This window comes from Geotrypetes seraphini, chromosome 1, assembly GCF_902459505.1.
Source record: "Geotrypetes seraphini chromosome 1, aGeoSer1.1, whole genome shotgun sequence".
In the NCBI taxonomy this organism is placed as follows: Eukaryota; Metazoa; Chordata; class Amphibia; order Gymnophiona; family Dermophiidae; genus Geotrypetes; species Geotrypetes seraphini.
The window spans coordinates 91,586,141-91,608,464 of NC_047084.1; positions in this window are offsets into that span (position 1 = coordinate 91,586,141).

The following is a 22,324-nucleotide window of genomic DNA, read 5'->3' on the forward strand; positions in this document are numbered from 1 at the left end:
GTCTATCTGCCGCCCAAGTACCACTCAAAAGTAGACCTGCTTTTCATTCGCCTACAATATAGATGCGCTAAATTCTGATGATCCAAGAAAGGGATCCGTAATCAATTGATTTAAGAAAACAGTATATTATTACTATATGATCACACATTATTGATATATAAGTCTGCATATCAGTGTGATTAAAAAACATTACAGCCAATAAGAGTGACAGGATATGCAGAGTATACACAGTATACAGTGACTCAGTAACATGTCCCCAAGATGAGGAAAGGGGGAATTCCATCCTATATCAAGATATTTGAAGCTGGCATAATGCAGTGTCCCTGGCTAATATTTGTGCAGGGAGTTATTGGTCCTTTAAGGACATAACTGATAAGAAATTGAATAAGGTTGTGGAAGAACTCAGCTCAGCTCTATCTCCATCTCCATAATCCATATTTGAGTTTCTTTGCCTACTATCGAACTTGTCCTATTTTATTTATTTATTTATTCAATTTTCTCTACCGTTCTCCCAGGGGAGCTCAGAACGGTTTACATGCGTTTATTCAGGCACTCAAGCAGTTTTCCCTCTCTGTCCTGGCGGGCTCAGAATCTATCTAACGAACCTGGGGCAATGGGGGGATTAAGTGACTTGCCCAGGGTCACAAGGAGCAGATGCTGTTGTTGAAAGAAGGAGACTCTAATGGTGTTCGAAGCTCATATATTTTAAGAGCTGTGATCACACTTGGTAGTTATCATATTTTCTGGAATAGAAGTGAATGTTTAAATCAAGGTTATGGGTATTACTGTTAGGAATTGTAAATAGGGCATCTTTTCTGGTATATGCTACTCTTATTATATGCATTGCTTTGTAAATAAACCTTCACATATCCTTGTTCTCTCCTAGTCTGACAATTTCATTATAAGTAGATAAGGGGTTTTACTCTGGGACCTATGTTTGGTGTATCCAACCGCTAAAAGTCATTATTCTTATCTTTCATTTTTTAAATTAATTTACCCCTTTTACTAAACCGTGATAGCGGTTATTAGCACAGGGAGCCATGCTGAATGCTCCGTGCTGCTTCCGACGCTCATAGGAACTCTATTTTTTTTTTCAGTTCAAATATTTTATTGATTTTAATATACAGCAAGAAATGGGAGCCTGAGACCCCTGTGTCGATGGGCGGAATGTAACACGGGGCTGGTAGAGCCCTTGTGTCGCCCATCGGCTGGGGGGGGGGGTGAAGTAGTGGAGGGAGGGGGTTGGAGAAAAGAAAGAAAGGATTGGACGAGGGACACGTCGGGTTAAAGAAGTTTAAAATGATTGGTGGAAGGGCGCAGGGGCGAGGTCTTAAAGTCGGGACCCTGGAGGACTCGGCTCCTTACGAGGTCCGCCAAGGTGGCTTTTCCCACCTGCCCGCCCATTGTGGGGGCAGCGGTTGGTAGCTCGGGGGGAGGCGGATCTCCCGAGCTACTGGGTCATGGGGCTCATCAGGAGATGAGCGTTGGGACGGCGGGGAGCCGTGCCCGGTGGGTCAGGTGACCCGGAAAATGGGGCATGAGGGACATGCCACCCCTCTGACCCTTGCTGTGGTGGCAGGGTCGAGGGAATAAATCTAATTCATTGGTAGCTCGGGAGGAGCTGTTTATATGATGTTAAGAATGTTAATGAAGTTTGAAGGAGCACGAGAGCTGGTCTCAAAGGGCGGAGTTTAACACGGGGCTGGGAGGCCCTGGGGTTGTATTCAGGCAAGGTAGGAAGGGGGGGGGGGTGGATGAGAACTGTTAGAAGGAGAAGTGTATCGAAGAAGGGGAGGGGTTCGCGCCAAAAGGAGAGGCAGGGATAGGGTAGTGTAGAAAAAGGGGGCGTTTCTGCAGAGGGTTTTTTAGATACGAGCCTTGGAGGACTAAGTTCGTTGCAGGTCCTCCAAGGCAGAATTTGGATCTTACCGGACGTTTTTCACTTACTTCGGGTGCTCTTATGGCGTCTTTCAGTCGGGTGGAGGTCCGTGGGGAGGAGGAGGATGCAGAATTGTCGCTCTTGGCCGGGGACTCGTTCGCGGAAGAGACGCTGGAGCAGGTGGGTGTCAGCTTAGTAGAGGAGCGTGTGCAACCGGCACGGCGTTCCAAGGTGGAGGCGCTGACGGCATTAGCCATTGCCGGTTTGGGAGGCAATAGGGGGACTTGTTCGGGGTTCCTTCCTGCGGCGGGGAAGGCCCGCCGTAAGTCTAAGGCGTCGGGCAGTGTGCAGGGAGCTGTTCCGGCCGGTCGCAGTTCGTTGGATTCGTCGGGGGGCGGGGCTTCAGCGGCGGTTGCCAGTGCTGAGTGTGTTAGCAGGAATGTGCCGGTTAGCAGGGAGGTGGCTGGAGATATAGCTTCGGTGTGTGGGCCGAGTATGGGGGGCAGGGAAGGGTCTGTTGCAGCAGGAGTCTCTGAGCCTTCTTGCTCTGGGGTTTCGGGTGCTAGAGAGCTTTTCTCGGGTTTGTTGGCGGGTGGACCTGGTGATTCTTGTGGGTCGCCGGGGGCTTTAGGTTTGGGTAGGGGTATGAGTGCTCCCGGTTTTATGTCCGGTGCTGGGGGGGTACCTGCAGGTCCGTTCCCTGGTCTTTTTTCAGGTAGTTGGTCTCCGAGTTGGGGGGCGGCTTCCTGGGGTGCTAACTCATCGGGTGGGGGTTTGATGCCTTCAGTTTCCCACTGGGGAGGGGGTGTTCCGGGTAATATGGGCTTGGGGATGATGCCAGGGTGTGGTTATGGGTCTGGATGGGGAGTCCCCGTTGGTATGCCAGGGTTTTGTTTCCCTGGTCCTGCCTCTGTTTCTTGGTCTCCACAGGTGGCGTGTATCCTTCCGGGAGGACAGATGGTGCAGACGGATGGATTGGGAGCAGTAGGCAGTCCCAGAGTTGCTGAGAGACCTGGCTGTTCTGGTGCGGAGCGCGGATCGGCGCTGACTGCTGGTGCGGTTGCTGGTGGAGGCGCTGCGGTTTCTGGCCACAGTTCATCCCTGATGCCTGAGGTTGCTGTTCGTGGCGGCTCGGTGCAAGCTTCTGATGTCTCTTCCTTGGTTGGGACTGCTGGCCAAGGCGTCTCTGGAGTGTCTGCAGGAGTGTCGGGAGCTTCTACTACTGGTAACAAGGCGCCTGCTCAGGTTGCTGGTGGGGGGAGGGCGCGGCGTAAGAAGCGCAGGCGTCGGCGTCGGGGTTCCTCTTCGTCCTCGTCTGGGTCTTCCTCGTCGGGTTCTACGTCTTCTTCTTCGGTGGAAGCCGGTCCTACGGGTGGTGTGGAAGCTGCTGGGGTAGGTAGTGGTGAAGCTTCTACAGGGGAAGTTCGGGGTGCTCCGGCTTTAGTGGCCCTTACCGAGTTGTGGGAAAAAGTTCCCCGGGATTTGCAGCGGAAAATTCGGCGGCGATCCTGCTTGGATATTTTTCGCCTCATGGAGGGTAGAGCCCATAGGAAGCGGCATAGGAAATCCAAGCGTGACGGGAAGGAGGTTAAAGTTTTTCCGGTGGCTCGTTCCATTATTAATTGGATTCGGGCTTTTTTACGATTAGCGAGTGTGTGGGGACGCGCTAATCCACAGGATGCTGGTTTATTATTGTCATATGCGGATTCGATTTTGGATTCCTATCAGCGTTTTGGCGGGTGGGCTTGGTTGAATTATGACGAAGCCTTCAGAGACAAAATGGAAGAAAATAGTTTCATGTCTTGGGGTTCTCAGGATGTGAATCTATGGCTTACGCATATGGCTTCCAAATCCGTATCGGGTACCCCAGGGCGGACTTTTGGGAGTCCTGGGAGCGTCCGGCCCTTTCGCGGAGGGTCGGGGGGGAGTCCTTCAGCAGGGTCCGACGTGTGTTGGAAATTTAATAAATCCAACTGTCCCTTCTCCGACTGTAAATTTCGTCATGCCTGCTCCGTCTGTGGTCAATCGCATTCGGCTATTAAATGTCCCAAACGTGTCGGTGGAGCAGCTGCGGGGGTTGGCAAGTGATGTTGTGGCCGATGTGCCTACTCCGATTCGGGTAGGCGCTTTGCGCCCGTGGTTGCATAGCTATAGTCGGCGGAGGGTAGCGGTTATTTTGGAGGCAGGGTTTACAGAAGGTTTTGATATTCCTTTTTTGGGGGAGGTGACGGCGGCGCGTGTTTCAAAACTCATCTTCGGTGTCTGTTTTACGTGGTGTAGTGTGGGATAAGTTGTCTGCAGAAATACAACTGGGGCGCATTGCGGGGCCTTTTCGTGTTCCACCTTTTTCCCGCATGAAGATTTCACCTTTGGCAGTGATCCCTAAGAAAGTGCCTGGGGAGTATCGTCTCATTCATAACTTGTCTCGGCCTTTGGGTCGGTCGGTTAATGACGGTATTCCGAAGGATCTTTGTACTGTGCGTTATGCCTCTTTGGATAGTGCATTGAGGCTTATCGTATCGGTCGGACGTGGTGCTTTGTTAGCGAAGGTGGATATCGAATCGGCCTTCCGATTGCTCCCTATTCATCCGCGGGCTTACCCGTTATTGGGTTTTCGTTTCGAAGGTTTGTATTTTTACGACCGGTGTTTGCCCATGGGCTGTTCCATTTCGTGTGCGTACTTCGAAATGTTCAGTTCCTTTTTGCATTGGGTTTTAGTTCAGCAGGTAGGTGTTGACTCTGTTGTGCATTATCTGGATGACTTCTTGTTTATAGGTGCAGGGAGTAGTGGGGTTTGTGCGCGTCTTAAGCAGGTTTTTGAGGACTTGGCGGAGGATTTCGGTGTGCCTTTAGCGCGTGACAAATCGGAGGGGCCGGTTACTTCTTTGGTTTTCTTGGGGATAGAGTTGGACACAGAGGCTTTAGTTACTCGGCTGCCTGTGTTGAAGGTTCGTCAACTGCTCGGATTCATAGAGCAGGTGATTCAGGCTCCTAAGTCTACCTTGCACACGATTCAGTCTCTGTTGGGGTCTCTCAATTTTGCCTGTCGAGTTCTTCCTATGGGTAGGGCTTTTTCGCGTAGGTTGGCAGCGTCCACGTCAGGGGTGCGGGATCGTCATCATTTTGTGCGTCTCCCGGCGGGGGTACGTGCTGATTTGCGTATGTGGGCTGTTTTTCTTCGGGATTTTAATGGGACTGTACCGATGATGGCGCCTGAGCTTTCTAGCGTTGATCTTGAGTTATTTTCTGATGCGGCGGGGGGTGTTGGGTTCGGTTTGTATTGCAATGGTGACTGGTGTGCCGAGCGTTGGCCCTGCGGAATGGGTGCGGTCCGGCGTCACAAAGAATATTACCTTGTTGGAATTATTTCCGCTCCTAGTGGCTTGTGAGCTCTGGTCTGGGGTCTTGCGCAATAGACGGGTGGTGTTCTGGTGTGACAATTTAGGAGTAGTGGAGGTCGTTAATCGGCAGGCGGCGCGATGTTTGGCGGTTAATGCGCTCATGCGGGAATTGGTTTTGCGCTGTTTGCGACTGAATTTGTTTGTTCGTGCACGTCATGTTCCGGGTTTGCAAAATGGCATTGCTGATGCTTTGTCTCGTTTCAATTTTTTGCAGTTTCGTCGGCTGGCGCCAGGAGCTCGAGCAGAAGGTTCACGGATGCCAGCGCGTTTGTGGAGCCTGGTCGGGAAGGAGTCTGGGAGATGCTCCGTATGTCCGTAGCCTCTTCTACGTGGTCCCATTATTCTGCGGGTTTTCGGTCTGTGGCAGCTTTCTTAGCTGATAGGGGCTGGTGTCCGGGAGATGTGGCCGAATCCTTATTAGAGGATTTCGTGTTGTCTTCTTTTCGGAATCGGGTTTCCCGGGGTGTAGTTCGTGGTCAACTAGCGGGTTTTGCCTTTTTCTGCAGGGCATTGGGTTGGGCTTGTCCAGTATCTAGTTTTTTGGTTCAACGGTTGCTTCGGGCGTTAGGACGTGTGTTGCCACAGTCTCGTGACTCGAGGTTGCCTGTTACGCATGAGTTACTCCTACGTTTGTTGGCGGTATTGCCTGAGGTGGCCCACTCGCCGTATGAGGCCTGTTTATTTCAGGCGGCTTTCTCCATTGCCTTTTTTGGTGCCTTACGAGTTAGTGAGTTAGTCGTATGTCCGGCTTCGGGAGTGGTTCCGCGGGGGCTTCGGATTCAGCATGTGAATGTGGAGGATTCGGTTTTAAGGCTGCATATTGTCAGTTCTAAGACTGATCAGTATGGGGTTGGGCACTGGGTGGTTCTGCATGCTGTGTCTGGCTGTTTGTCTTGTCCGGTTCTCCGGCTGCGTACTTACTTGGCCATTCGTCCCACTAGCTCTCAGATATTGTTTGTGCATGCAGATGGCGCGCCTTTGACGCGTTACCAGTTTCGGGCGGTACAGAGTTTAGCGTTGGCGCGTTGTGGTATGAATCCGGCGGATTTTGGAACTCATTCATTCCGGATAGGTGCTGCCACGAGTGCTAGTAGGGCTGGTATGTCGGGGGAGGGTATTCCGAGATTGGGTCGTTGGGTTTCGAATGCCTTTCGGGGTTATATTCGTCGTGAGGGTGTTGGGACCGGGAGTCTTGCGGGGAGAGGTTCTCAATAAGGGGATTGGCAGTGGGTGTGATCTGTTTTGTTTATTTTCTGTTTCAGCTCCCAGTTCCTGTTCCTATTCTCTGTGAATCGTGGGCCATTCTTTCATCCACTGGGCTAGTGAACGTGCATGTATCCGCCCGGGTGGCCGTCATCTTGGACTGGGGCATTTGGGACTTCGTGTTTCCTGGTGGGGACAACGCGGGATGCATTGGAGTCAACTGTTGTTCTTATTGACTGATCTGCGATCTCGGACTAGTCATCCTGACATACTTCTGATACATTTGGGGGGGAATGATGTGGATGCATTGACGGGAAAGGATTTGGTCAATAGGATCAAAGATGATCTGCGGGTGGTGTGGGATTGGTTCCCGGGGGTGTTGCTAGTATGGTCTGACATCTTGCCTCGTCCAAGTCGTATAGTGTCCCGGCGTTGGACAAGGGGCCTGGCCAAGCTCAACAGGCAAGTTGGGAAATGGGTGGTGGGTCACGGTGGGTGGCAGATACAGCATGATTGGGTGGATGTTAATTGTCTTGGTTTGTATCATACCGATGGGGTTCACTTGTCGGATGTGGGATTGGATCTTCTGCTGGATGATTTCGCGTCCAGTTGTGAGAAGTTCCTCAGTGCTCGTTAATAGTCGCGGCTCTTTTGGGGGAGGGCCTGTGTGGTACAGGCCTGTGGCGGGTCTCCCGAGCTACTGGGTGCTGGGGCTCATCCGGCGATGAGCGGTGGGCCGGCTGGGAGCCGTGCCTTGGGGTCAGGTGACCCGGGTTAAAGGGGCATGAGGTCATGCCACCCCTCAGACACTTGCTGTTGGTGGCGGGGTCGGGGGCAAAGGTACTGTTTACACAGGGTAGCTCGGGAGGAGCTTGCTGAGGTTGATTGTTAATTGAGGTTCAATATGTTAATGATGTTAATTTATGCAAGTTAATTTATTGGTTAATGTGATTTAATAAAGAGCTGCGGCTATTTACCATATTAATGTGTTTGGTGTTATTGATGTGGGGTGCAGAGAAATAGGAGGGATAATGACAACTGAAGGGACTATCCAGATCCCGATGTTAATATGTTTATGCTTAAGGTTAATAAACAGAGCTGTGGCTAATTTTACCAACTAGAAGACTGTAGTGTGATTTTTGGTAAAGTAAAGGGGGTCAGGTTATGATGAAAAGAGTTGAATCGGAGTATTTGGGGGGACAGCGGGGCCTATCCAGATCCCGCTGTTACAGGAAATGTTAACAAGGCAAGATACAAATAAGCAGCACAAAATAAGGAATCTCAAAATTGCGTAGATAACAAATTCCAATAACAAATTCCAATAAACTTGAAACTTGAAAATGTTGATGAACAATACGATACAGCAGATTGAACCATGCCTATCCAACAGGAGCGTGACAGCACAATCTGCAGACAACATAGTGCACAGTATTCAAAGCACCAAGAGACACCGGAGCCATATGAGCCATAATATGATCTATACATTCTAATATTGGTAACGCTAGACTAGCACTGTAACTGAATGACATCAGTCCGTATTACAATAAGAGTTGACCGGACTCCATATTTTGAGGTAGGCACTTATAGATTTACGCTTTCCAGGAATAAGGCAAAGCATATTCTACCAGGTGACGTAATTCACTTTAGAGAAGTCTTTCCAACAGTGTAAAATGTTTTTAAGAGCAGTACAGAGCATTCAGCGTGGCTCCCTGCGCTAATAACCGCTACCGCAGTTTAGTAAAAGCGGGAGGGGGGAGGGGTAATTAGTACATTTTAATTTTCCAACCAAGCAATAATACTTGTACAGAAAAGTGACAGAAAGTAAAATTTTGCAACCGCCAACCACATGTTAATCAAGCACCAGCGCCAGTTGTAGGATTGTGGCGAGGTCAAAGACGCCAATGTAGGCCAGGGTTTTGAAGGCCTACATTTCTGGCGCCTATGTTTGATGTGAATCACAGGTACGGAGATGCCTACCGGCGCCTAAGGTCGTTTTCGGTGTTAACCACGCCTCTGTAGACGAGATTCTGGTGCCAGAAATGTAGACGCTGGCGGGCATCTATCTTTTTTTTTTTTAATGCGATTTTAATTGCTTTTAAGTGACGCGATCAATTCCCGCATCGCTTAAAGTCAAATAAACCAATTCAGTTAGGTGGCGGTAGGGGGGCCTACCACCGCTGGTCTTCTGGCGTTGCTTCCAGAATGAGGGCCATGGCGCTTAACTGCAAATGTCTATTCATTAAACTAGGAAAAGCATCACACAAGTCAACAATTAGCAGATCTAAGATCTCGGTAGAGCTAAAGAGTACAGACTAACATTCAAAGAAAAGCTATCAATCAGGGGAGTCTTGATTTGCCCTCCAACAGTGTGTGGAATCCCACAATTAAATGTAATGTATAGAATGCATATAAATAAAGGGGGGTTGAGGATCTCAGAAACCCACTTTGGGAGTTGTTAAATAAACCTTTTGCCAAGACTGACTGGTTCCAAGTTTTAATCATTGATGCTCTACACCTCCCTCGCCCTGTCTTAAAACTTCCTTGCTCTCATAAAATTCCTTTATTAATTAGTCTTCATAAAAACCTTTTATGGACCACATTTCACTTATCACTTTTTTTTTTAATGTAAATGCAGACATCCATAGCCCGACAGGACCCGTTTCGCCTACTCTACTGGCTTTTTCAAGGGTCACTAATGGCGTTGCATGTCTCTGAAATATATACATGAATATACATAAAAATTGTTTCTCACTCCATACGCACTATTCTTTAATTCTGACCCCAATCAAACCAATATATAGCCTGCAGCTTATTTTTTCATCTTGATTGGTCATAAGAACATAAGAATAGCCTTACTGGGTCAGACCAATGGTCCATCAAGCCCTGTAGCCCATTCTCACGGTGGCCAATCCAGGTCACTAGTACCTGGCCAAAACCCAAGGTGTAGCAATAGTCCATGCTACCAATACAGGGCAAGCAGTGGCTTCCCCCATGTCTATGGACTTTTCCTCCAGGAACTTGTCCTAACCTTTCTTAAAATCAGCTACGCTATCTGCTCTTACCACATCCTCTGGCAAGGCGTTCCAGTGCTCAACTATTCTCCTCCTATTGGTTTTAAGAATATTTCCCTGTAACTTCATCGAGTATCCCCTAGTCTTTGTAATTTCTGACGGAGTGAAAAATTGATCCACTTGTACCCGTTCTACTCCACTCTGGATTTTGTAGACTTCAATCATGTCTCCCCTTAGCCATCTGTTTTTCAAGCTGAAGAGCCCTAACCATTTTAGTCTTTCCACATACGACAGGAGCTCCATCCCCTTTACCATCTTGGTCGCTCTTCTTTGAACCTTTTCTAGTGCCGCTATATCTTTCTTGAGATAAGGAGACCAGAATTAAACGCAATACGCCAGATGAGGTCGCACCATGGAGCGATACAGGGGCATTATAACATTCTTAGTTTTGTTAACCATCCCTTTTTTAATAATTCCTAGCATCCTGTTTGCTCTTTTGGCCGCCGTCGCACATTGGGCGGAAGGTTTCATCGTATTGTCTACAATGACACCCAGATCCTTTTCATGGGCGTTATCCCCCAAGATGGACCCTAGCATCTGGTAACTGTGCTTCAGGTTATTCTTCCCAATGTGCATCATTTTGCATTTGTCTACATTAAATTTCATCTGTCACTTGGACACTTGATAAGTGTTTGGTTGCCAGGAATGCTGAAAGGTAAGATGGTGCAAAAAAAATATATTTGCTTGGTATCTGATAACACATTTACAAGTGTATCTCAAAAAAGAAAGTTCCACCCAATCTGAAGTACCCCCGGCTTCATTAATAGAAACTGTTTATAACATGCCTCTGAGTTTCCCTAGAGACGTCTGGAAAATTTGCACTATAAGTCACCAGAAATTTTTATCTTAATGAATATTATTGCTCCTAATGTAATTCTCAAATGACTCAGACTTGCTCCTTAAATTTGAAATACCTTTACGATAATAATCTGCATTCTCTGGGTCTTTGTCAAATCCTTTTCTAGTTTTTTTAAACTTGATAGGAGAAAGTCTGTAATTCTGATGCATTTGTATCCACTTCAACTACATTTTTGACACTTTTTGTTCCAAAAAACTAATGAACCCAAAAAGAAGAATGAAACAATAATATAAACCAAAACAATCCTTCTTGGATAGAGTGAAAATAGCAGAAGCCAATGACAATGATTGTGTTATACCAAATTAATAGTGAGTGAAGTGACACAACTATGCACTAGTGAACCAAAGCACACGTTGTCACTGTTTATACCCACACAGGGTTTGATAGTGTAACATCCCTGGACTAGCTCCCTGTTGTGAAATTTACAGCGCACAAATGTGCCTCAGTGTAAATAAATGTGAAAAAAATCTGGGGAAAAAACACATTTGAGGGAATTTTTTTTTTTATAAGTCTTTATTCATTTTAATAACATACAAAGTGCATACAAAAATACAATTGGCACCAAATAACAGCACTTATTACTAACAATAATAATATAGTAACATAGTAACATAGTAGATGACAGCAGATAAAGACCCAAATGGTCCATCCAGTCTGCCCAACCTGATTCAATTTAAATTTTTATATTTTTTTTTCTTAGCTATTTCTGGGCAAGAATCCAAAGCTCTACCCGGTACTGTGCTTGGATTCCAACTGCCAAAATCTCCGTTAAAACCTACTCCAGCCCATCTACACCCTCCCAGCCACTGAAGCCCTCCCCAGCCCATCCCCCACCAAACGGCCAGACACAGACACAGAAACATCTTTTCTCCCCCCCCCCCACCCCTCGCTCACTCCCAATCCGGATGTGTGTAAAACTCAATAAAATGGAAGGCTTGAACTATTAATTGGTGGATACAAAATTTGCTAAAGGGCCCCAAATCTTATTAAAATTTTTACCATAGCCCTTTATTTCTGAATTCATATGTTCATATCGATAACACAAGCATAGGAATTCCCACCAAAAGGTGTGATTCAGTTTATTGCAATTCTTCCAGTTTTTTGTGATCATTTATAAAGCAATCCCAGTCATTACAAGAAGTAATTTATTCTCAGCTGCAGAAATGAGGGACTTGGTTTGCAGTATAGTTCCAAAGAAAAAGTACAATATCAAAAAGCAAAGGAGACAAGGGACACCCTTGTCTAACTCCCCTCTGCAGACAGAAACGCTCTGAGAAATGATCATTAATATATAATCTGGCAGAAGGGGAACTATACAAGGTTTGAATCATTTGAATAAACCCGGATCCTAAACAAACCAATCCATTGCTTGATACATGAAAGTCCATTCCACACGGTCAAAGGCCTTCTCTGCATCCAAAGAAACAGAGGAGGCCGGATCGTCCATCTTTTTTTGTTAAATTTAGCATATGAAATGCCAATCTGGTATCATTTGAAGAATGTCTTTAAGCAACAAAACCTGTTTGGTGCATTCCGAAAAGTGAGAACCTCGATGCAAAAAGCGTTGTAATGAACCGTAAATTCTACGTATGGCACGAGATCAGTGGCAACATCACTTCGAGTGACAACTTCATCAAGCTTCTCAAGGTGAGTATTGTAAGCTACTGATGTACCAATTTTCTGCTTGATAGTGTCTCATTTTCACAGAATTTTCGATTATACGGCGCTGGTTTGGCAGGTTAAAATGTGGCGGCAGCACATATTTCACCAGCTACTAAAATTTGTTAAAATGCTGCTGTGATTTATAACACTCCGACATATGATTTAAAAATTTAAGTCTAATCCTTTTGCAAATTCAGTTGTTATATATTGTCACAACCCCAGTCTTAAGGCTAAGGTTGTGCCAGGTCTATCTCCTCCAAATCCAAGCCTTACCCTGAAAAGGGCTAACCAGAGGGACAGGCTAAGCTCAGACAAACAGATAGGGTCTGAGTTACCACTGAACCACCAGGTTACAGAATCCTGGGGAGGGGAAGATGAGGGTGAGAACAGCCTGGAGCAGCAGGAGGTGCCTTACAAAAAAGAACAGCCTAAGAGGCAAGCTCACAGCTCAGCTAAGGCACAACTGCTGGGCCCAATTAAGGCTAATCAGAAAGCTCAGCAGAAGCAACAGGTTGTCCCTCCCCCTTACAGGTTAGGGCGTGTCCAGCTCAGGGCTTTAGAGGCTCAGCTAAGAAGAAACAATTCAGTCTACCCTGGGTCAGCCCAGGAAGGAGGCTTGAGGGACTGGGCTCCTGAGTCATCACAGAGTCAGGACATTGAGATGGCAGATGTAACCACTGTCCCTGAGACCAACCAGCCAGGACACCCTAGAATTCATGGATACTTCTCTGGAACCAGAAGAAAGCAACATGGATCAAAGCTAAGTTGGATTTCTTGGCTGTTTTTGTTTGCTTTCGAATCTGGTTTCTTTTGGGGCTGTCTGGAAGCACCGGGCGAGTGCAGGCAGCGTGAGCAGTGCTAGGTTCACAGCTGCAGGTATGCCTTATTGCCTGAGACAGTGAAGAAAGTGTTTGGTTTTTTTTGAACATTTTGACTTTTGCCTTTTTTCTCTGTTTGGATGTGACTTTGTGGCTGACCGGGTGAAAGGGGTAGTAGTGGGGAGAATCCACGTAAGATCCTCAGGGTGGGATTGTGGGGCCAATTTTTGGCAAGCTTTAAATAAGTGGATTCAACTACTCCCCTCCCCCACCAGCTGTTTGTTAAGTTGGCTGGGGAAGGCCTGTTAAAGACCAGGCCTAGGCAGCACATTCTAACAGTGTTTAAAAACCATTGTGAATGACCAGTGTAAAGGCTGGGCCTTATTTTGCCCTTTTTGTGACTGTGAGACTGACAAGGCAAGGCTACAATAGAACCATTTTGGACTTACCTGCAAGCAAGGTGAGGGCTGTATTTTTTGTAAGCCCAAAGTTTTATGTTTATGTTTGAGTGCAAAGCCTAAACTGTAGCTGTTTGCTACCGGAGAAATAAAGTTGGGCTCAAGTTCTTTTGAAACACTTTATTGTTCCTGACATTTGTTTTTCTTTATACTATTAAGCACCAGCAGGACCTTCAACTTCCTTTGAGGGCACGTCAAGGTCGGTCTTTACTGAGCCCTGACCGGTGGCCATTTACAAAACCCGGCACCGGCAGGCTCACAATATAAAACTGTAAATAAAAATGAAATTTAAAATCACTTAAGGCTCCTTGAAATAAATGATAAGGTGGTATATCAAGTTTTAATAAACTTGAAACTTTTACAAAGCCGCAACAGAGGTTTCTACCATGGGCCGGCAAGGTGAATGCTCTGATGCTCATAGGAATTCTATAAGCGTTGGAAGCATTTACCTCGCCAGCATGCGGTAGAACCCTCTGCCGCCACTTTGCAAAGGCCAGCATTAATTTCTCTCTTAATTGCATTCCTTCATTTATGCATTATATCCTCTTCAGTGAGACTAAGAATCTGTGGAGGGCTATTTTCAATATGACGTCTAAATCTAAATTCTCGCGGGAATGGGGACAAGACCTTTTACCACCCCATGGGAGCAGTGAAAAGTCTTGCTCCTGTGCTAAAAAAATTGTGCCCGTGTCAGACTCGGTATCTCCTCCCCAGCTCCTCTTGCGCCTATTCTACTTTCGGGAGCCAACCATGCCACAATGAAGACAGAAGGAACCCAAAACCAAAGCCTGAGACCAATGTGATTTGAAGAATAAAATTACCAGACAACAAAAGGTAGAAAAAAAAATTATTTTATATTTTGTGATTAGACTATTTCAGATTTGAAATATGTTTCCTGCTAAAACTGATATTAGGCATAATTGGGAACCGCAAAGCACAGGCTGTGTGCTTCTTTAGCTTCCAGATGGCTTAGGACTCTCTCTCTAACCAGGGGGTAGTTGCCCTAATTGCTTTCCCCTAACACTATTCCTGTCATGTGTGACTAAAGTATTCTGTTAGCTTGATTTTTCTATGTAGCATTCTGTAGTAATTTGCTTTGTTTAGTTTTTATAATAGTGGAGGGGATATTTGTGATAGGGAGGGGAGACAGGGGTTTTGTTGATCCTTGCTCTGTATTATTTGTGTTTATAAAATGACAATTGTACAGAATAATTTCTCTTCTTATACTTTAATAAAATAAGTTCAATATAAAATCATAACTATTTGATGCTTGTGCGGATGGGATCTGACAGTTTGCAGGGCGGGGACGAGCATGGGATGGGGCAGAGATGGGGACTGAGCTCGCGGGGACAGGGTGGGGACGGGGTAGGGATGGGGACTGAATTCACGGGGATGGGGCAAGGATGGGCTCACGGGGACGGGACGGGAACGGTGATACATTTTTTCCCCTTGTCATTCTCTACCACTCGTCTCAAAAGTTCATCAGAGGTATTAGGTACGAAGCATTTTGTGTCTTCAACATTAGGACCCCTGAGGAAGGCTGAACAAGTGCCGAAACATGGACCATGTTGGGTCCAAGTCTCAATTTTGTGAGCATTATTTATGACACATTTTGTACCTAAATAAATCCTAGGGTTGCTTTCACTTTTTTGATAATCTGAATAAATGACATTTCCTGAACTTCCAGAGACTTGAGCTCCTCTTTGTGCTTTTGTCCATTGCAAAGAATAACCTTCCAGCAGCCAAATCTGGAAAAAAAAAAGAAGAAGAGATTGCGCATTACCTAAATGTTCACGCACTTCCACAAAGAGCCTGCTTGCTCACATTCCCAGTGCTGTACTTTCTCCTTTGCACTGCACCAGCAGAACAGTTATTTAGTTGTTCAGAGCAAATGCTCTCGATGCACTAAGCAAGCCGATCGTGTACCCATCCTTTGCGACCTGATTTCTCTCTGACCCCTATCCGTGCATGCAAATGAGGGGAATCGGCATACAAAGAAGGAAGGATGCAATTCACTAAACTTTCTTCTGGCACATCGACTGGCTGGCCAATCAAAAGACTAGCGACTTGTGAGGACCAGTCGCATGTGCTAAAACCCTACTCTCTGCCCCGATTCTCCTGCCTTTTGCCACCCCTACACTTTCCTGCTCTGCCTCTCTTCCCTGCAGCGCAATCCTATGGTTTTAACCCGCTTTAAACCCATGGGTTAAAATCATGCGGGCTCGTGAGTAAAAAAGCATGGACTGCAAACGCATGCGCAGACCATCTACAGGCAAAATAGATGGTCTGTGCATGCACCAGGATCGCTCTTCAGTGATCCTTGTGGTTTGTTGGGAGCGTGCCTCCGATCGGCCTCCTTTACTTGCAAGCGTGTTCTGAATTGGTCGCCCGGCCTCGGATCGCCCACGGATCGGATCGGATCAGTGGTGTACCAAGGGGGGGGCGGGGAGGCGGTCCACCCCGGGTGAACGCCCCAAGAGGGTGCACAGCTGGCCACCCACCGTAGAATAGGCTGCCACCAGGGAAAGGCTGCCACTGCCGCCATCGGGAACAGGCCGGCGCCGAGTTCTCCCTCTCTGCTTCTCTTCCCCGCGGGGCCGACCAACTCTCACCGCCCGACGTCAATTCTGATGTCAGAGAGGACATTCTGGACCAGCCAATCGTTGCCTGGCTGGCCCAGAACGTCCTCTCTGACATTAGAATTGACGTCAGGCGGCGAGAGTTGGTCAGCCCCACGGGGAAGAGAAGCAGGGCGAACTCGGCGCCGGCCTGTTCCTGATGGCCAATGTCAACCTTTCCCCAGTGGCAGTGGAAGCAGCATGTTTCCCAATGGCGGTGGCATGGGGAAGGGCAGGGAGAAAGAAAGAAAAAAAGGGGGGGAGACAGGGAGCCAGAAATAAAGAAAGGGGGGGTACAGGGAGACAGAAAGAAAGGGGGCAGGGTGAAACAAAGAAAGAAAAAAATGGGGCATGGGGAGAGAGAGAGAAAGACAGACATAGAGAAAGAAAGGGGGCATGGAGAGAGAGAGAAAGAAAGAAAGGGGTAGGGTGAAAGAAAGAAAGAAAGAAATGGGGCACGGAGAGAGAGAAAGACAAACATAGAGAAAGAAAGGGGGCATGGAGAGAGAAAGAAAGAAGGGGCAGGGTGAAAGAAAGAAAGAAATGGGGCACAGAGAGAGAGAGAAAGACAGACATATAGAAAGAAAAGGGGCATGGAGAGAGAAAGAAAGAAGGGGGTGAAAGAAAGGATGAAACAAAGAAAAAATTGGGGGAGGGAATGAGGTCTGGAGGAGAGGAAGCATACAGGAGGCTGAAAGAAGGGAAGAAATATTGGATGCACAGTCAGAAGAATAAAGTGCAACCAGCGACTGATGAAATTACCAAAGGTGGGAAAAATGATTTTATTTTCAATTTAGTGATCAAAATGTGTCAGTTTTGAGAATTTATATATGCTGTTTATATTTTGCACTATGGCCCCCTTTTACTAAACTGCAATAGCAGTTTTAAGCGCAGGGAGCCTATGAGCGTTGAGAGCAGCGTGGGACATTCAGCACAGCTCCCTGCGCTAAAAAACGCTATCGTGGTTTAGTAAAAAGGGAGGAGGTATATTTGTCTATTTTTGTATAGTTGTTACTGAGGTGACATTGCATAAAGTCATCTGCCTTGACCTCTTTGAAAACCTACGGAATATAAATGATAATTAACATTTTCTCTGCGTACAGTGTGCTTTGTGTTTTTAAAATTTTATTGTTGGTAGATCATTTTGACTTGGCCACGAAGGTAAGGGGGAGGGAGGGAGGGGAGCTGCTGAAGGACATCTCGTAATCCTTGCAGGCTTGACTGTGCAGGGAATTATTTTTGTAAAATCGTGTTTTGTTATGTGACTGGCATTATTTAGACTTTAATTTCTATGAATGAATAGAATGAAAATGATATAAAATTACTTGCTTGTTTTTATGTGCGTGCGCAGAAGGAAAGTGGAGAGAGAGTGGGCTGAGGACGCTGAAGGGAAATGGGGAAGAAAGAGTGGGGAGAAGACGCTGATTTATAAATTGACAATTGTCCAGAATATTGTTTCTTTTTATACTTTAATATAATAAGTTCAATATAAAACAATTCAAGGCTTGTGTTGATGGAATCAGGTGGTTTGTGGGGATGGGGACCGAGCTTATGGGGATTAGTCCAATAAAATGGTATTTTCTTATTTCTCATTATTTGTTTTAGTTTTATTTGTTAATTTGTAAAGTGGTGATTATGTATCAGTTTTTTCAAATTTACATCTACTGTCTATATTTTGCACAATATTAGAGGAAATGTATTACCTTTTTTGTGGTTTTGCATTGTATGCAGAGTCTGGTTTCTTGGCAGTTCAGTTTAATTTTTGTCTACATATTTCTATTTTTAGTTTGTGATTATTCCATATTGGGCGAGGGTGTATCTGTCTGTGTGTATGAAAGGGACATGGCTTTCTGATAGCATCAACTGTACAGGATCAATTGACTGTGCAGGATCTGGCTTGTTTAGCTTTACAATGTATGTGTTGGTGTTCTAGTGCTCACTGCAGTGTTTAAGATGCTGCCTTTTGCTAGGTACACTCTTGTGCGATATGTGGATTATTACTAAAAATCATATTTTTCATATAGATGGGGGGGTGTCAAAAATGATGGGCCCCGGGTTCACATATGCTAGGTATGCCACTGGATTGGATCCATGGGCTTAGTGAATCTAGCCCTTAGTGACAAAATTTTTGACAAACTGGTTTTTTTGCAGTATAAACTGAAGTGGCATATTGAGAATTCTGAGATTTTAAACATAAAACAGAGTAATCATAAAGTATTTAGCATTAGTTAATTAGTGATTTGCTGAGAATTTATCAACTCTGTTTTTAAACATTAAACACGTTTCTTTCTAAGTACAATAGTTGTGCAATTGATTCTAAGACAAATTAAAATGCCATTGAAATAGTTTCAGTAACATACCCCTAAGAAAAATCTGACTTTCACTTTGATTAATGATGTTAAATTCTCTATAGCAGCAGTTCCCAAACCGGGGGTCACGGAATCCTCATTGGGAGATGCAAATCATCAGCACAGCCTGGCCAGGCCAGGTTCGTTCCCTCTTCCCCACTACCACCACTGCTGGGAGATGGACTCATGCATGCACGAGAGGGAGGGAGGAGGAGGAAAGATGGGGGGGGAGCAATGTTGGCTATGGAGGGAAGAGAAACATAGAGGAAATGCTGTATGGAAGAGGAAAGGGAAATGCTGCATGGGGGGGTAAACAGAAAAAGAGAGAGAGAGAGAAGATGATAGAATGAGTTTGGAAAACTTGAGAATGAGGGGATGAACCTGTAGGAGAGAACTTAGGCTGTGTGAGAGAGATGGTAAGTTGGGGAGAGAGAGGATGAGTGATTAAGTCTGGGCCAGGTCACCTTAGGGTAGGAAGGTTAGAAGGGGATAGTCTGGGAGAGGGCAAGAGGGAGATGATGTACGGACATAAGGAAAGAGGAGGGAAGGTCGATGTATAGAATGGATGGAAAAGAAGGTGGCATGAGAGAGGACGAGGAAGGGGAAGTTAAAAATGAGAAGAAAGAAGGGTGAGATCAGATAGAAGTAAAGACCCGATGAGAGGGAATGGGTGATACATGCAGATGAAAATCACATATTTACTACCAATGCAACCACAAACTCAGTTACCCTCCCCCCACTGTTTCACACACAGATCCCAACTATAAACTTGCAAATATCTTCCCAGTTACTCCCTCCTGATGCAGTCATATGTATAGAATGACACGGAGAATCAATTTCCCCATCCCATCCCCGCGAGTTTTGTCACTGTCCCTTTATCCACCCCATTCCTGTAAGCTGTGCCTTAACCGCACAAGCCTTGAACACTTATGATTTTAAAGGGGATGAGGACGGAGCTTAGGCATTGGTGGAATGAGGCATTATGACATCACAATCTGAGCTCTAGAATGTTGCTACTTATGATTTTAAAGTGTTAGAGGCTTGTGCAGATGAGGACGGAGCTTAGGCATTGGTGGAATGAGGCATTATGACATCACAATCTGAGCTCTAGAATGTTGCTACTTATGATTTTAAAGTGGTTGAGGCTTCTGTAGATGAGGACAGAGCTTAGGCATTGATGGAGAGGTATTATGACATCACAATCTGAGCTCTAGAATGTTGCTACTTATGATTTTAAAGTTTTAGAGGCTTGTGCAGATGGGCACAGAGCTTAGGCATTGGTGGAATGAGGCATTATGACATCACAATCTGAGCTCTAGAATGTTGCTACTTAAGATTTTAAAGTGTTCGAGGCTTGTGCAGATGAGGACAGAGCTTGCAGGAATGGGGCGGGGATGTGATGAGAAAATGAGTTCCCGCGCGGATGGGAAAACATTCTTCCCTCAAGTCATTCTCTAGTCACATACACCACTACCTAGGTCCACTCATACACAACCCTTGCACACAGAGACCTCAGCTATATACTTGTAGGCACCCTCTCATTTCCTCCCTCTTCCCACCCACGGCCTCCACCTAAAAAAATGAAAAGTTGACCCAACCAATGGCTTAGTAACAGGACTCTGCTGTGGCAGAGTCTGAGAAACTGAACCCGTGTCTTTGCTAAGTCTACGTTTTTCAGATCATTACTTTAACAAATATAGATAGACTGAATATTTTAAAAACACAAGGAATGTTTTATGATCTGGGGTCCCCGAAAAAGGCTTGAGAAGCAGCGCTCTATGATAGATTCATTAAGATGTGTGTATCAAGCGTGAACTATTAATGAATGTAGGGGTTTTTCTGTCCGACACATTGCGGACCCCATTTCTCTTTTAAATTGCTCATAATCTCATGACGAGAGCATTCACTTCCAAAAACACCCACCAGAAATCGGAGAAAGAGAAGCCACACATTTTGAGAAAAGATGCTGTTCGAACGTTTCTCAGCGCAGGGCTTTAGCCAGAGGTTCAAGAGGGGTTAATTTTCAACAAGCCGCTCAGCAGCCATTTGGATGGCTATGTAACAGCGACTAAGTTTAGGAAAAGTTTCAGCTGCAACCTAGCCAGCTAGATTTGAGCCAGCTGTCTGTGAGTATGAACATAGCCAGCCAGCACTCGAAATTCACATTAGCCTTCTCTGCCTAAATCCCACCCTGGGAATGCCTACATTTTGAGCAGTTAAATATAGCAGCCTAATGAACATAAAACAGGGAGGTGGTGGAGAGGAAAACAGTGTCAGAATCCAAAAAAGGCAGGGGATGAGCACAGAGGATCTCTACTTAGAAAACGAATGGTGCAAACAAAATTTAAATGGTTTCACCTGTGTTCGATGTGTCAATTGCGGCTGTGAAGAGCTAAGGCCGGTACTGGGCAAACATGCATGATCTGTATCCTGTATATGAAAGTTTCAAGTTTATTAGAATTTCATTTACCACTTATAAAAACAATCTAAGCCAGGGGTAGGGAACTCCGGTCCTCGAGAGCCATATTCCAGTCGGGTTTTCAGGATTTCCCCAATGAATATGCATGAGATCTATTGGCATGCACTGCTTTCAATGCATATTCATTGGGGAAATCCTGAAAACCCGACTGGAATACGGCTCTCGAGGACCGGAGTTCCCTTCCCCTGATCTAAGCGGTGCACATAAGTATAACATTAAAATTGTATAGCTAAAGGTAATCACAAAACTGATACATATAAGGGGGGGAGGGAGGGATAGAAAACTACAATTTATTTTTTATTAGTTTTCAAATGTAAATTCAAACATTGAAACAATACAACATTATAATAATACAAATATTATAACTATTCAATCATTTTATACACATTGTATCAATACCATTTTAAAATATAACCAATCCCCCCTCCCTTTTCTTACCATCCCTCCTCCCCTCTTCCAGGCCTGCTAAAAAAAAAAAAAATTAAATTAAATTAAAATCTACTATCAATCAAAACATGACTTCGTGCTGTAGGCGATAATGTATTTAAAAAGGGTTGCCAAATCGTGATCAATTTTAATCTTATCTCCTACAGTTCATTTCATTACAGTACTTTTACAACTTACCAATACTTAGGGCTCCTTTTACAAAGCCGCGTTAATGGTTTTATCGCACGCACCGGATTAGCGCGCGCTAACCGGAAATCTACTACCTGCTCAAGTTAGCGTGCGCTATTCTGTGCGTTAAGGCCCTGGTGTGGCTTTGCAAAAGGAGCCCTTAATTTATGAATACATATCAGAATAATTTAGTCAGTGAACCCAATCCCCATCACTCACACTCACACTCACTTCCCAACTTTCACACACCTACTGCAGTCATTGTGATTACTTTTATCCAAAAATGGATCTTGGTTAGTTCGTGAGTTCATTAGTCCATGATCATCTAGTCGGAGGCTTCAAACTGAGAGTTGCACACATGAAAATCAGTTTCTTAAACACAATCGGCAGGCCTCTCTGTCCTCATGATGGTCCTGTTCTTCGATTCATAAAGCATTCAGCTCAACACAAGACTGTGTTTCGCCACCTGGCGTCTTCAGGAGCTGTGTTTGCAAGGCTCACCAACATCACAACTTCACCAGTAAACTAAGCATGACTCGAGCAGGGACCCAGGGTTCAGCACAAGCCAGGGTCAGCTGACAAGCAGGAAACACACCGTCTACCAGGAAATCAAACTGTAATATATATTCTATATATCAATTTCAAAAAATTATGCATATTGGAACCCTGTAATGAAATATTTAGCTCTACATTCCAAGCCTGGGCCACCCTGGTATAATCTAATGATGGAGAAAAATCCATAAGAGAATGTCTAAAGTATCTTAAAGGTACTATAAGTTGAGATTCCAACCAATATAATTCTGATAAAAGTTCATACACCTTAGTAAGTAAATTTAAAGTTGATAAGAATATAAGAACATAAGAAACGCCTTCACCGGATCAGACCTTAGGTCCATCTAGTCCGGCGACCCGT